The sequence below is a fragment of the Corvus brachyrhynchos genome, unplaced genomic scaffold (assembly GCF_000691975.1).
Source record: "Corvus brachyrhynchos isolate BGI_N302 unplaced genomic scaffold, ASM69197v1 scaffold94, whole genome shotgun sequence".
Classification (NCBI taxonomy): domain Eukaryota; kingdom Metazoa; phylum Chordata; class Aves; order Passeriformes; family Corvidae; genus Corvus; species Corvus brachyrhynchos.
In genome coordinates, this window is record NW_008238330.1 from 5,817,389 (window position 1) to 5,833,850 (window position 16,462).

Below are 16,462 nucleotides of genomic sequence, written 5' to 3' on the forward strand. Positions count from 1 at the left end.
GTGAGGTGGCCGGGAACCGGGTTGGGGCGGGGGAGATGAGCGCCAGGGAGGGGGTCTGCGGGGGGAGATCGCCCTCCGCCTAGTCGTCATTTTAGCTAAAATGGATCGAACTCTTAAGAAAATGCCAACTTTTACTCGCTGATTTGTGAACAGCATCGCGGGATCTGCTTTCAAAGCCGTGTTTGCTGGAGGGCAAGCCTGGGCTGCTTGGACTGGCATTGTTCTTAAGGGTGGCGATGTGAGTGCAACAGATTTACTTGATGCTTCCGTAGCATCTCTGTTTGCATGCAGTGGAGGAGGCTCACAGTCCGGGAGTTACAGCCGTATTGTTAGGTGTCCTGTTTTCACAAAAAGCAGTTCATGTTACTCCGCTTGGTGTATTCTGCTAACTTGTCTGTGCGTCTCGAACGATATCGCTTGTAAATCTAACCCCGATGTGCTCATCCAGCGCAGCCATTGCGCAGCCTTGTTTAATTGCTGTTATTTATTTTGCCTTCATTTACCGTGTCAGCCAGCGGGGGGAACACGCTCAGATTCCGGATGCATTTTTACGTGCTAGGTGTGTCTCTGCGCTTCCAGGTGTGTGCGGTTTGGCTTAAAACTCATCCTGCCGCCGTGTGACATCGCTGTAAATGTGCCGGGAGGGGAAACAAAAGCATTAGAGAGAGACACAAGCGTCTGTGCATCACCTGTTTGACTTCTCTGCCATTGCAATGCTGAGCCAGATGCATGCCCGGTGCGCATTCTTCTAAATGGCATATGTGTATTTTAGGCAAGTACAAAGCAATTGAAGCTGAGGGTGATGGGGAGGGGGTAGAAAAACCAACAAAACAAACCAAAACCGTACTGTAAACTGACCTGCAACTTTTCAGTCGTATAATTTAACTGCACGCTGATTTTGTTTTAGCAGTCTTCGTCACGGATCGAGGCAAGTTTATGTGCACAATTGGGCTTGCAAATTGCTAATCTCGCACTGACTTTGCCTCTCAGTTCCCAGCTGGGCATGGTTACCTTGAGAGCTGTGGTATCAGCACTGTCAGAGCATGCTCCGGTGGGGAGATCGGGTGTGTTCTATTTTTAATACTATTTAATGAAGATGCTTCTCACTCTGCAATATACGAAGCATAATGGAAGAGCAGAGTGATGATTGGTTATGGATACTGGAAAAGGAAAAATGCAAAGGTAAAAACGGAAATCCCTCAAATATTTCTATTGCATTAATGAAAGAAAATGCAGCTGTGCAGAAAGGTGACTGATTAACTGATTTTAAGTTGAAGAGTTTTGTGGTGTCTAGGATGATTTTTTTTTTTTTAAATGTTCTTTTCAAAAGTTGCATGAAGCAAGCTAGACAGATTATTTTGTGCCGTTGGTAAATCCGATTCTGTGTGGGCATGCTTAAGTTGAAGAATATGCCATTTTAATTTTTTTTTTTTTTAATAGTAAAGTATCTCATAGTGGAGTAGCGCTAAGGAACATCCTAAAAATTACTTATTTTTTTCTTGTGATTACCAATTTTTATTATTAACTCTATTTACATGCCTATTGGTAGCCTCCTGAAGCAGGAGTTTTGAGTTTCTATTCCTTGCAATTAAAAGTTAATTCAGTTGATATTAAAAATCGTTGTTGCGTGCAACGCTCACAGAATGCAAGTGACTGTAAATCTCTTGGGAAGTGTAAAGGAAAATACCTGTCGATAACTACAGTGGATGCCACTTGGTGAGATGCATGGAGATACTTTTGAAAGCTGCCCTGTTTAGTTCAGTGTAGTCAGAAATGTGTTTGTTAGCTATTTGTGAGAATCCACGCACTTAGAATTGTGTAGAGAAACTCGCCTTGATTAAAGAAGTCTTCTGTAAAACAACTGTATTTTCTCTCTGTCGTCTGCAGTTTTACAGGATGGTGGTCTAAGAAACAGCTGAGTACCCCTCCTGCAAAATCCTTTTTCGAGCAGTTGTTTCTTTCTGCTGTGTGCTAGTCCTTTTGACTGCCCCAGGGCTAAGTGTGCAAGTGAGGATTGCTCAGACGAGTGTTGCACCACATCGTACCCGTGAAGGAAAAATTACATAAGGTTGATGAGGAAATGCAAAGAGATTTTTAACACAGGTGTATTTATAGTTCTTAGAGAGGGAGAAAACAGTGCAAAAGTAACTTTGCAGCTTCATCCTGTTGGAGTAAAACTGTGGGCCAAATCATGTTTTCCTGATGGTGTTGCTTTTCCTGTGGGCTTTACTGGGGTTATTGGCATGATTACAGTAACTGGACTTGGCCTGATAAATCACTGTTATTAAACAGAATTTCTGGGAGTACATAAAAGAAACCTAAGAAGTTTTATTAAAATCCGCTGCGCTCTTGACTTTCTCCCCAGGTTATGATTTTGAATAACTAACTTTAAACTTGGAATGAGTAGGGGGGAAGAGAAGTGTACTAATTCTAGGATGGTTTACTTACAGTCTGTCTTGCCTCCTGTAGGCATTGGTCTCAGTGCAGTCAGTGGGAGCTTCAAAATTGGCTCCATGGTTTTATCAGTGCCTAAGACAGACACAGGGACAAATTTTCAGCAGTTGTAAATTGATGTAGTTTCATGGGTCTTAAGAACAGTGTAGACTTACACCAGCTGATGATAACAGCTCTCTGCTTATGATATACATATCTGTAACTTGCATTGAATGGTGTTACCAGTTTCGATGGTGTTAATTTCAGAGTAGAGGAATTAGACTGGCAGATCCTTGTTTATAGGGACTACTCACAAATGAGCGACTTGGTCTAGTGAGTGCTCCCGGCTTAATTTCCTTGATAAATTTTAAAGACCGTTTGTAAGGTACATGATTATTTAAAGGAAATGCTATTCATGTTACGTAATCTCTTCAAAAATTTCATTAAAGATTGGCCAGTTGAGAAGTAATGTAACTACCATGCAATAAACTTGCAAAATCCATTTGTCCCCTGCTTATTCATTTATTAGATTTGAAGTTCTGTATTCATGTTCTTAGCAGGTAGTAAGTCAAGCAAATGGGTCCCTTTTTCTTCTAGAAGATTGAAACATTCATCAAACAAGTAATGCGTGACAAAGACTCTGTATGTTCCAATGGAGAGCACTTGATTCTGAAGATTTAAAATACTGTGTATGAATGTCTGTGTATCTGTGTGGTAACATGCATTTCTAGGACACATTCTATTTTGATGACAAACTGCAATCCAGGTAAGTTAGATTTTTCCCCAGTTAAGGCTGGGTGAATTGAATTGCAGATAAGTTATGCAAACCCTGTGAGGTCATGCATCTAGTTTTTGACAGTCACCAAGTGAGACCTATTCTGGTCTCCAGGCTTATAACTGTGTCACCCCTGGATGCTAAGTCTCCCTGATTGATTGCTGGTGTTTGTTTTGTTTTCTAATTTTTCCACTTGATACATGAAATGCTCACTTTCAGAAACATGTAGATGTAAATAAATTTATGTGTTTGTTTGTAACTATCAAAGTTATTTTTACATAGTGATGTAATGGTAAGCCCTTCTAGCAAGGAATTAACTTCAGTACGAGTGCAAATAATGATTCATATCTGGGGGTTTTTTGTTGTGGGTTTTTTTTTAATAAATTAAACCTGCCTGTAAATTAATGTAGACATACTGCTTACTGTTTGTGGGCAGGATAAGTTTTTCTTGGGGTCCTTCTTAAGAAGGAGGCTTAAGCCCAAATCAGAATAGCAGCCACTATGGCTTGCATGAGTATGCTGGTGTACACACACACAGAGTTTATTAGAGAAATAAAAAAGACATTATACTATAAAACTGCAGTACCTTCCATTTTAATTAAAATTGTATTTTTTTAGTAAATAACATCTATGATGGGTTCTTGCCAAGTAAATCCTCATTTGTCACTGAAGGTCCAGACTGCTTAGTTGTAGGACTTTATAGCTGCTTAGATGTTTGAAGTAACTCTAGTTTTAGACTTCATGTTTTCTCATATGGTGGTTTTACAGTAGGCAAACTGGATGATGTATTGCCAATGATCCTATGTAAGAGTGCTCCCTGTATGCATTTATGTTTTTCCTTAGCTCATCGTAGTTTATGAGAGCACATATGTAATCTGTATTAACACTTACTGTGTGACATAGGCAGTCCAAAGATATGAATTGGATTAATTCCAGGGGAGGGTCACTGGAGCTCTCTGTCAGCTTTAGGGAAAATGCCCCAAGCAAACACTTCCATAATGTCCTGCCACAGCTGCCCTCTTCTGCCTGGTCATAATGTTGCTGGTATTTACTTCTTCCTTTTTCACTGTTGTAGTTTTCTGGCTTTCAGGTAATCCACCATCAGTACACTTCTTTTTGGTTCCTTGGAAAAAGTGGTTGCGGAAAAGGTCTCCTTTCATTCAGGTGGACAATTTTTTAGTCACGTGGTGGGATCCTTATACTGAAATCTTTATTCTAGAGTCCTACATAGATAATGAGCTGTTATATGAAATGATACATCGCTTTTTTTTGTCCTTTTTTCCCTGGCTATTACACGTAAATTCGCTGTTAATGAGAGGAAAAAGCAGACTAAATACAGAGAGAAATACATAAACAAGGAATAAACAAAATTGCTTTTTACAGGAGTGAGTTCATTATGACTGTTTAGATGGATGAACTAATTACAGCTTTGGTAAACATGGTCAAAAGAAATACTAAATTGGTTGTTTGGTTAGTGCTGAAGGAAGATACGAAGTGTGAGAGTGATAATGTCATATATCATGACTAAGCTGAAATGCAGAAGGCATAGTTAGGCAGTGACAGCTGGGAATTTGAAATTTATGATTTGGGTATCCAATGACTTTATGAAGCAGGGGGTTTAGAGTACTTTCTAGTTACTGGCAGTGTAGGGAGGCAGTAACCATGTAAGGCTGTTTTTGGGACAGACATTCACATAGCATATGCTGAAGTATGTAAGGTGAGAAGTGCATTTTTGTAAGTGGAAGAAAATTTTCACAGGGAAATTGGGACACAGATCAGATGTCTGATCTTGATCTTCTAAGGCCAAGAGTCACAGATAACAAAGAGTAGTACCATGAGAAAGCAAAGTCCTATAAAAGTGTTTTTGTAATTTAATGCTTTTTGCTATATTCATAATTTAGTCTTGGACAATACCATGATTTATTTATGAGCTGCTTATACAGCGCCTGTGTTAAAATTCTAGAAGCTTTGTAACGACTTCCAACTGATAAAACTGTCTTTTTCCAAAATTGGATGCCTTCAACTCAAAGGAAAGCTTAAATGGTCAGCAGGATGGTGTGACGAAAAAATAGCAATTAAGAAAAACCCCAGAAAATACTCCCACACCCCCTCCCTCACAAGTAAATGCTCTGGTTTTTAATTTCTCAAAGGTTTTGTCTTCTGTTCGCAATCTATGCTAAAACATAAAAATCAAATATATACAAATCATTGACTTTCAAGCTTCTGTTTATCCCAGTTTTTACAGCCATGCAGCAGTGATTTTTACTGGATTCATAAAATCATCAGATCCAGTTTTATGTTCTAGGATTTGAACTCTGTCATCAAAAGCATGCCTAAACAGCTAATAATTTTGTCAGTAATTAATCCTCCTGCAGTATTTGTATTTTTATTGCCTCATGAGCTGAAGTCTTCCTGTGCCTTCAATACAGAAAGCATTTTGGAAGTTTTCATCATTAAATACCAGAGTCAGATTGTGCTGCTTTTCTTCACAGGGAGTGCACACATCTTGGGTTTGGTGACCTGCAGAGCTTCTCGTGGTGTAATGCTTTTTTTACTGTGAAGAAAGTTATCACAATTAGTTCCTGCGGAAAGAGGGATGGCAGGGCTTCTCAGTAGAATGAAGCTGATGAAGATAAACTGCAGTAATTAAAAGCATTTTATAAATACAATTAAATTATTATTAATTAACATGAAGTATTCAACTGTATATTTGATTGAAGGGGAAGTTTTACTGGGGAGCAAACTTCAGTGGTGTTGATGGTCTCATGTGAAATAGATACAGCATGAAGTTCTTGTGAAGAATATGCCTACTTCATGCTTTTTGGCTGTTTGTGCCATTGAACTTTATTTGAAGTGCATGAAGGTAAATCATAAATTGCGGTGGTTCAAACTATACCTTGAGGTTTTTCCATTTTGAAGTGACTGTTCCATTTCTAAATACCTTGCCATTGGCATAACATTTAGAACAGTTTAAATGAGGCCGCTTAATGCATTATAAAGTATTTGTCGTGGAGTCAGAAATGTTTATGGTGTCATAAAAACTTTGAGAAGCACATCAAATAAATTAGTCCACTCTAAAGGCTCACTACAGATTTTAATGTAAGCCTGGGAAACATCTGATAGCTTTATAATTTATGTACTTTGTAAACCATGAAATCTGAAGTGAGAAGGTGTGACACTCATGCTTTCAGGTTTTGTTCCTTTAGGAGAAATTCAGAGCTTCTACAAAACGAAAAAAAAGGGAAATTCTGAACATCGATCTAAAAGGAAAGCCTAAAGAGTGACTTAGGGCGTCTTAAGTGCTGTATTTCATAACACGTACTACTGTTAGCATCAGGAAATGCTAACAAAACTGTTTGATCCAGGTAGGATTTTTGGGGAAGCTTTAACTCATCAAAAATGAGCATAAGTTGGAAAACATAATGTATTTACCAGCTTTGTGTCTCAATATGCTTTTCCATTACAGTGTAGCAGTCTGTTCTGCAGCTGAGCAGCAAAATGGAGTGAACTCTAGTGACAAGAACTGTGGCAAGCAGCATAAGAATCCTGTTAGAGAGGGAAGACAATGAATTATTACTGAGGGATAATGCAACTTTTGTTTAATCTACGCACTGTTGAAAATGACTGCATTTGAGAGAAGTCCTTGAATGACCTGCTTCTTAAAGTAGCCCTCTTAAAATCGGTGGCAGTGGGGTCAGGGTGTAGTGGAGGATTAGTGCCAGTAGTACTACTTGTGATGTGAAATCAGGTTAAGGGGCATCAGAAGTAGGAGGACAGCAAAGGGAAGTAGGACTTTCAGGAGATACTCCCTGAAGATTAAGTAATTAAGTAGATTTTGAATAATGCAGAAAAAATATATAGATGTGTAGCCTCTTTTCAGTATAATTTGTTTTCTGATTAAAAAAAAAAAATCCCTTACGCATGTGTAGTGATGCCTGTGTTTGCACGGAGGATCAGGACAAAATGACTACTGCTCTGCAATCACACCTAGTCTCACCAAATCTGAGGTTACAGGGCTTGTAAATGATCCACGTCTTCTGATTTTTGCTGTTGCAGAATTGCTCCTCTCTGCCACCTATCTGGCAGGAGAGAAAGGAAGATAACAAAATTGTTGCCAGGGTCTGAGGGCATCTCCACAGCAGTGTGGGCTAAGATGGGACTTCTTAGCCTGACTTGATGTCAGTGTAAGAGGCTGATGGGTGAGTCTTGGGGAGACATGCAAGATCCTGGACTCTGGTATGTAGCCAGTTCTATGAGACTGAATTGGTTTCTATCCTTGGTTGCTCTTCTCTTGGCATGGCAGTACCTCATAAGTTAGTCAAGTATTTACTGGAATAGCGTAATGTGCCCTGTGATGACTTAAATCCCCACCTTTCCGTAAGGGGCTTTCTATTAATGGAGAAGGATTGGCAGGAAAGAGCAAATTGAGACACAGGTCTTGATGCAGCATTTTAGCTGCCTGTGGTTCTGCTGCTCATAATCCTGTCGGCGTGGTCGTGGGGCTGTGGTTCCACAGACACCCTGTCCACTCGTTCTTTTGTCGTGATGGTTTCCGCAATGCGGGAGGAAGATGCGGCAAGCACCTACCTCTTTCAAAGCCCACGTATTTCTTTGATGTGTTTGTTACTCCTTAGGTTTTTTTTTCAGGAAGTAGAACAGAGAACATAATTCGTACTCACGAAGGCTAATTACAATTTTTCCTCTACAAATAATTTCTTAGAGAGCTGGCTGTTCAAAGAACTGCTGCTAACTATTTCCTGCGCTACAGTTATGCTCAGTGTCCAGGCAACGAGTGTCGAAATGTAGATTCTTTTGGCACCCGTTCCTGTTTGTGTTTGTTTGGTAACATACACTCGTGTCACGTCTTTATTAATGTTGTCAGGCATGTCAAAACCATCTGTAATAGAACTGCATCAATAGAAGAGCATGTCAGAAAATGTGACAGTAAAATATTGGCACTTCTTAACAAAATTTTTATTGATTAAACAGCACAATTTCAGTATATGGAAAAATGAAATCAGTTCTAGTTGTTTCAGGACTTTGAGAGCAGCTCCAGTAACCCCTGAGTCTTTGACTTGCCTATAAAATGACGGCAGACGGAGCAATTTAGTGGCATATTATGAGAAAATTCTGTGGCATGGGAATGTGTTTGTTAGGTTTGCATTGACTGAGATCACAACAAAAGAGGAGCATAAGTGACCCACGTGTTTCTGGTGCATAGTTGAATGTTCTCCTGGAATCTGTCATTTATTACCTATACTCAGTAGTTGGAATGAGGCTGGCATATGATATTGTAACATACCAGTGGTCCTCAGAACATCAGCTGCATGTACAAGCAATTTCAATGTCTATTCACTGCCAGACAGATGATTTTAATAAAAGGAATTCAGGGACTGTGTTCTTGACCTAAGATAGTTTATTTTGGGACCAGTAACTTGAGGTAATATTGTATTATAAAATTGGAAAAACTGAGATAATTTCAAGTAACTTTGCAACCTCAGCAGAGAAAATATAAAATGGGGAGCTAATGTTATATTATTTTGTCAAAGCTGAGTATGTGAAGTGGAGCTTACTGAAGTTAGGAGATTTACTACATTCTTACGTGTAACATAAACAAGGGATTTTTCCTAACAATCGGTCCATAGCCCTGATTTGTAGCTTGCTGAAAGTGCAGGAAGATAAATACTGGAGGAATTCACCGCAGTCCCAATATAAACTCTGTTCTTGTTCTGCTTCTTAATACGCATATTTCAAGCAGTCATTGGCGTGGATGTCTCTGCCTCTTTTTTGGCTGTTTTGACACTTGCATCAGTTGTCTCTGTTCTGCTCCATATATTGTCTGGCCATTCTTCATACTGAGCTTTTGCTTTTTTCTAAGTTGTGCCCTTTATGCAAACTTCACTTTGTTAAACTGGCCCTTCTGGCTTTTCTTGGGTTTTCATCATTTGCTCACATTTTCCAGCTTTTTTTTTTTTGCCTTTTTCTATGTCAGTTACCTGCCCCTGTTTGAGAGAGTTGAAACCTTTGATTTAATTGTCATATAGTACTGCAATTTTAAAAATAGCCTATCTTGGTAGATTTTTGGACAGTCAGTTTATAGTAAACATTACATAAGGCATACTCATTATTCAGAATATGCCAGTTCCCAGATCTCTTGGACTTTGTTTTGGTATCTCTTAAGGAGGAAGTGCCAATAGGTCTGATTGCATCTGTGAAACAAAAAGTTTTGTGGTGAAATCCAGAAGATCCTGTGCTTTTGAACTTCATGTATGCAGCTCATATTGGTGTATCTGGGTCTCTTTGGGGCCTCCATCCAAATTCAGTAAGCTCCATAGAATTGTATGTATGGTTGGTGCTCCTGGAAAATGTTGTGTCCTGTACTCTCCATCTATTTATTTAGATTATTTTGGTTTTCTGGGACTAGCAGTATTTTCAATAAATTTTTGTCAGTTGCCTAGAAAATAAAGTGTAATGTAAATGACCCAAACGAAATACCTTTGACAAATGTGTTTGTTGTCAAAGATTTACGTGTTGGCTCTCTGACCTTTCAGATGGACTTCTCTCTTATGTTTGAGCACCATAGCACCTAAAACGTTATGTTGGATGCAGTTCACTGTGTTACTGGGTTGTACAATGAAAAGAGGGGAAAATGACTGGAGTTCTTACATATGGAGAATTATTTTGTATTTCATGTCTGTACACTTGTTGAATAAGCTTGGAAACTGCACCAAAAGCTGAAGGTTATATATTCTTGCATCTCTGATTATCAGGATGGCATGGCAACAGATCCTGGTCAAAACTGGGGGAAACTGATTGATTGTAAAGAATGTTACCAACTGAGACAACTAGCTGTCCACATTTGGGGACCTCTACTAAACACATAATCCATATATATTTTTATGAAATACATATATAGTAGCTCCTTCTAAAGACAGAAGTAAAGGAACTGTTGAATGAGATTTCTCACTGTTCTGTTTGAAGAAACATGGTTTGCTGCCATCATCTGAAAGCTGAAATCTATTTTCTCCTGTATTTTGTTTCTTTTTTTTTCTTTTTGCTGAGATAGAGCAGGAGAATTGCCTGTATTCAGCTGCCAATTATGGATTTAATTCACTTATTTGTTTTTCAGTAATCTGATTGCCATTAGAGCCTAGTTCACTAATTGCTCGCTGTACTCTGTCAGTTTATTATGAAAGTAACAGTCTGAAATGAAACCTAATAAAGAAATGATGGCAGCAGTCTGAACAGATGATGTATAGTAGTTATGAACCGATCTTTTGTTTCTTTTAATGGGTTAATTTCTGGACTGGTGGACAGTCAGCTCTGTTGTCTCTCAAGTAGCATGAATTGAAGAAATCTCTTACCATTTAAACACAAAATTCTGTTGTGTGGAGTCATTCCATGTTTGAGAAGGATGTCATCTTAACAGGCTGTTTATTCCACAAATAACAGTGCCTATGCTTTTTCAATGTCCTTGGTGGTAATTTAATTCTTGAATTCAATTGTTTGCCAAGGAGATGATTGGTGATTTTTAAAAGTATGGGTGTAAATGTCTGTAGTACCACAGACTTGGAGTCCAGTGAGAGAGACTATTTTTTTCACATAGCCTAGGTTTCAGTTGACTGACTCTCATTTTTATTGACTTAATTCTCTAATCTTAATCCTTGCAAATAAAGGTATGAAAATAATTAGCCCCTATAACCCTATTGCTGCAACTCAGAGAAATATGCAGCAGGATCCTGTTTCTGTAGTGGGAGGCTGGTATGGCAGAAGATCCTTCCACAATGTGCATCCACATATTTTGTGAACTCATAAGTTCAAAATCTAGCATTTGTATTTCTGAGCTTGGAATTTTCCCCAACTGACTGCATTATCAGTCTGCTGCTCAACTGCCTTTCCAGTGCAGTGGATAGGAAAGAACTGGATTGCATTTGGAAGACAGAGAGGCATAAAGCTTGTTTTCATCTTTCAGCTAAATTCAGGCATTGAAATGGGTGAACTCCTGGTACATGGTAGGGGAAGTTGATGTAAAAGTAATGTTAATTGTGTTACAAAGTTACATTCTTCAGCCCGGTAGAATGACTGTAGATGCAGAATGCAATCTTGACCATTCCCACTCTTGTGCTCCCTAGTGTCAGCTAAATGAAGCAGAAATTTATTGTTGAAAACTTCTTTTTTTTGCTGGCATTTCTGTAAAAGCAAGAAATGGGAAATACCAACAAGTAAATTCCCAAGCTTAGGATGAGGAGGATGACACTGGGGTATTGCTGGTGCCTGGCAGTGAAGTGTGTGCACGAGGAAATGGGCTGGGAGTGGTCATGGGCCACTGGAGACCTGTTCTTGTCAGCCCTGCATGGGCTATAAGTGAAAAGTGTGATGGTCATAAAATGCCTGTTTACTTAAAGAAGCAAAAGGAGACCCTTTTATAAACTGGTTCACTAATATGCCAAGAGAGGATGTGTTCACTGAGTCCCGAGTGGAAAAACAGGGCTGCTGCCTTTTACGGTGTTTTGTGGTGGTGTCAGTGAAATACTGTGACATGTTTGGTGGCTTTTGTTGGGTTTTATGTCAGGAAGGGACAGATTTTCAGTACTTCCAAATGCCCGTCTGAGGTTATTTAGATAATTTGGGGTTACTCTTTTTCAGTGAAGGCTTTTAATAATCTTTAAGTCTTTAAAAGGAGTCTTTCTGATGGTGGGAATAGCTACAAATTCAAGTGCTACAGATAGTGTAAGTTGACGAGTTGTATGGCATACTGATGTCCTCACAAAAACCACCAGCTTTCCCAAAAAATACCTTTTCCAATAGGAAAAGCAGATAAATGGGGGTATTGTGAGTGAGTAGCATGAAGCTTTTTCAAGAGGAGAATGGTCTGCCATGAGACAGTTAGTTGGAGAAAGATATGAGAACAATAAAAATTCCCATTGTTCATGGGGGGGTTTTGGTTTGGTTTTTTTTTTTTTTTTTTTTTTGGTTTTCTTCCAAACTTAATCCAGCACTGAATTTCCCTTCCTCACGTTCAGCTTTGAAAAGCATGGACATCCCTCTGGAAGGAGAATAGGCAGCCGGCCATCTCTCATCGCTGTGAAACTTTGTAAGAAAGATTAATTTGGAGAGTGAACAGAGGAAGAAAATAATACAAAAGGAATTGCTTTTAAACAAAAGATACACTTTTGTCATCATTTGCACTGCTCAATGAAAAGTAAGCTGTCCAGCCTTTAACTGTGGTGACCCAAAATATGTCTGTACAGTATGCTGGCAGTTGTATAATGTGGTAGGCAGTGAGGATAAAACCCATGGTATAAATGAATAGTCCCAGCAAGGCTTTGGAAAACACTGGGAGCGAGTTCTAAGTCGGGTAATGAAAGGAGATTTGAAGTGAAATTGAACTGATTGCCCTTCCTGATTATTGTGGTCAGCTTGCATTTGCCCTGTAACGGTCCTGCAGTCTCAAAGTACCCCAGAGAAAAGCTTCTCCTTGTAAGATATGAAGAGGTGGTTTGAGGGGTGTAGTCAATGGTAATCAGGCAAGTAAAAGAAATGTGGAGAATAGCAGTCCACTTTCAGTACTGCATTTGTTGTAAATAACTAAAATGCCATCACTTTACTGTTTAGATGCTGATGTGGTTACCTGTTTTTCCCCATCTTTATTGTCAGTTTTATGATGCAGGCTTGCGTGCTGCATATTTCTTAGTTCATTTCTTTTAGGACATAGTCAATCTGAGCCATTATAAATGACTTGTCAGTGCTATTTCAGTCTAGTTAGATTTATAACAAAATGGATCCTATAGAGAGAGTTTTGCATAAATAAAAGCATTTGTCTTGCTCTTTCACTTTCCTGCCTGCTATCTTGTAGTAATAGTTTCTGAAACAATTTGATCTAGAGACTGCAGTTAATTGTAATATGCTTCAGGAGGTCATATGAAAGAAGCACAGAAAGTTTTTCCTGGTTGTTATTACTATTTTTAAAAATGCTGATGCTCTATGTTTCTTATTACGTGCCCTGCATCTTTATGTATCTAGGCAAAATAATGTTTTTAAATACCCTTCAGTTTTCTTAGTGGCTCATGTTCATGCACAAGCATTCACTGCCTGCCACAGAAGTGTCTGTCATAGAGGGGGGCACTGGAGAATGGAAGGTGCTGGAGAACGATGGCCATGTATCTGGGAATGGGGGTGCTGGTTACCCACCTAGCTCTTGTTTTGACCAACTTCATTGCTTATTTAACCTCTGTATTCCTCAGTGTCCTCACCTGGAAGCAAATACTGACCTGTCCATTCCCTTGAATGTGTTTTTGTCCCCCCCCCATTAGTTAGAGGTGAAGGCATTTTAGAGCCTTTTATTATAAAGAGGCACAACAGGAGTATTAACTTTGCCCCTGTTGGGCTTATATTGGCATACACAATCAAGTTATGATAACTTCACAAGTTAGCTCAGTCACAGTTACTTGTGTGCAGTCCTGCAGTCTGCAGCAAAATTGAAGATCCTCACTTTCCTTTTACTGTAGTTACTTTCTGCTGTCACTGTTGGGTATTAAAGACTTTATTTACTTGTTGTTTTCCAGACAAATAATATGACAACATGTTTCTGTTTCAGCAGGTGACAATGTTGAAGAATTTGAACAGGTACAAATAAATATAATTTGAAAAATAAAGTCTCAACCACATGAAAATTTAAGAAATTTAGTACTTGAGACAGAGCTTGAAAGAATTGAAAGATTTCTTTCAGCTGGTTTATTTTGTAAGTCTAGAAACATACGCTTATATATGGCATATAGTTAGGGTTAGCTCTAGCTGGGATAGAGTTAAAATAAAACCAAAAAACCCCCCCCACCATTGTTTGAACCTGATGATAAGTACAAGTAATTAGAACACATCCAAAACCGCCAGATTTAAGTGTTGCAGACAGCTGTCACTTATGTGGGGAGCTTTTTATTTTGCAGGTCAAAGTTTAATAGACAAAACATTTTGAGGGGGAACATTTTGAAAAAGTTAGAGAGTAGACATGACCTGTTTTGTTCTATGCATATGAATCCCCCTCTTGTGCCTTTATTTTGTGTAGAATATTTATAAAAGGTCATCCCCTTTTAGTAAGCAATAATAATTTATAATTCCCCTCTGCTAAGTTCCATGCAATCTTTAAAAACCACTAGTTGTGATACAGCTGTGATTCTAAAATAACCAGTATTGAAATCAGAATCTTTATCTGTTTTATTTTTGGAATGTAAATATTTTTCGCAACAGCTTTTTCAGAATATCTTGAAAATGTATATTGTAATGATTGTGTAGGCATGTATAAGACTTTAATTGCCTTCTGCATCTGTGTGTGGACTTCGTAACTTTTATTTTGAAACTATTACTTTGCATTAGAAGCTATTATTTTTCACTTGACAGGGTTTTTCAGGAGGCTGGAATACAGAAGTAACTTAAAACCAGGTGTTGTCTGGTTTGCTGGGCTCTGTATGTGTGAGAGGTCCTGGCTTTTACCTTTAAACCTTCCACTGGCTTCCACTATGGCATCACAGTTTCACTCTTGGATGTGCCTGGACATCACTGAAGTTTGTGACTGAGTCAACCAGTTTTTCATGTCGCTGACTTGTACATGTAGCTTTTGCTTAAATCGGTGACTTTTAGATAAAAAATTAATTTTGCTTCCTCTTTACTATTTTTTTTATAACTGCTCCATGCCATAGGTTTCAGGCTTTTTTATAATCTTTCTCAGTGCTGCTCTAGGCTTATCTTGAGGAGTAGCTGTACGACAGGTACCCTCCATTGTGCCAGAGTTTGCATCCCGTTTCCCTGCCTATCCAAGGAGGTACCAGCCATGGATGAATGGCTGGGACAAGTGTGTTAATTGTTTTTCTCTTTTTTGTTCTCAGCATAAAAGAAGGGTTTAATTTAAAACAGCAGTGATCCTTTTCTTTTCCAAATGCCCTGGAGCATTGTGCTTCTCTGATCTCCAGGTTTTCTCATACTACTGGAAACTTTACAATTTTCTTTTAGTTGCAGCTAGCTCCAGCCAGTCTCTCTCTCTTTTTTTTTTTTTTTTTTTTAGTAATGTCCTGTTTCTCTGTTCTTGAGTCCCTTTGGATTTTCTGATACTTTCAATATCATGAGATTACCCATTTCTCAGACCTTTGTGAACAAGGGAACATCCCTATGCCTGTTCTGTCTTCCCTGTGTGGACAAGAACAGCTTTCTGGTTATACAGAGTTCTTTGGTCACATCTTTAGTAGTTTCTTATGTTGTTGAAAATGTGTAATGCATTTTGAATTTTGAAAAAACAGATTGGCTAGAAGCATAAATTTCAAAGCTAGGTTTGTTAATAAAATAAGCGTATGGCAGCAGTAAAACATTAATGTATTTAGCATTAATTTGTTCTTTGAGAGGCAAGAATGCCTGATAAAACCCATTACATCAGCCAGAAGAGCTGAAAGACAATTTTTTCCTGCTATGGTGAAGTATAGATTGAGCTACAGACTCTGTTGTGTTGGATTTCTGATTGTCTGACAAAAACATATATCCGTTGTCTGAGTAAATGTTCATTCAGTAGATTTATACGTAGAGTGTGGTCAGAAGCATAAACAGTCTTCCATGCATGTCACCATCAGTCAGCACAAGTGTTTCTTTAGGACTTCATGCTGCAAAAAAATTTTGGCCTGATCTGTTAAAACAGTTGTGAATGTTTAAGTGTTAAATTACATGTGTTTGTCAGTGCTTACAGGATGTCACTACCCATTTGCCCCAGCAGGATGATACTCAGCTGACCTTAGCTTCCACAAAACCATGTGAAAATAGATGCAACTGCAGTCTAAGCAAAAATAAAAGTTGTTTTACCTTGTTTTACTCATACCCAGGTTTCTTGTATGGATATACAAGTATGTTTATACAAGTAAGCTTAGCTGTACTTTCCTGCAGTTGAATTTTTGCATTCACTGTGGTCAGGAGTAGTAAAATAGAGCGAAGAGAGAAGGAAATCGTAGAGATGATTAGGTTAAATTTAACCAAGTAAACTAATAGCATTTCTGTTTCTTAAAAATTATGTGTACACACCAGTTGCACACATATAATTGGTGTTTACCAAAAAAAAAAAAAAAAACCAAAAAAATGGGTATTAAAATACCACTTTTCATTTAAAAAGAAGGGCCCCATCAGGTTCTTTTGTTTCTTTGTTTTCTAAAGATAGTCAAAGCTCCAAACTATCAGGTAAACATTCAGTAGTTTCACAAAGCTGGGGCAGAAAGAGGTGTCCAC

At 38.5% G+C, this 16,462-nt stretch overlaps 1 protein-coding gene across 5 annotated transcripts in view; it reads left to right on the forward strand.

The window, feature by feature from the left end:
- The window catches only part of ARPP21 (cAMP regulated phosphoprotein 21), a 142,677-nt gene that overhangs the window by 3,012 nt on the left and 123,203 nt on the right, over window positions 1-16,462 (forward strand). The window contains exon 1 of one of the 5 annotated variants that reach the window (XM_017734666.1): window positions 108-238. The exons of 1 other annotated variant lie outside the window; for it this stretch is intronic. The gene's annotated coding sequence lies outside the window, so the exon portion shown is untranslated. Of the gene's footprint in view, window positions 1-107; window positions 239-614; window positions 737-901; window positions 1,183-16,462 lie in introns of those variants that run through there. 3 more of the 5 variants (XM_017734667.1, XM_017734677.1, XM_017734662.1) reach the window with 3 other exon arrangements.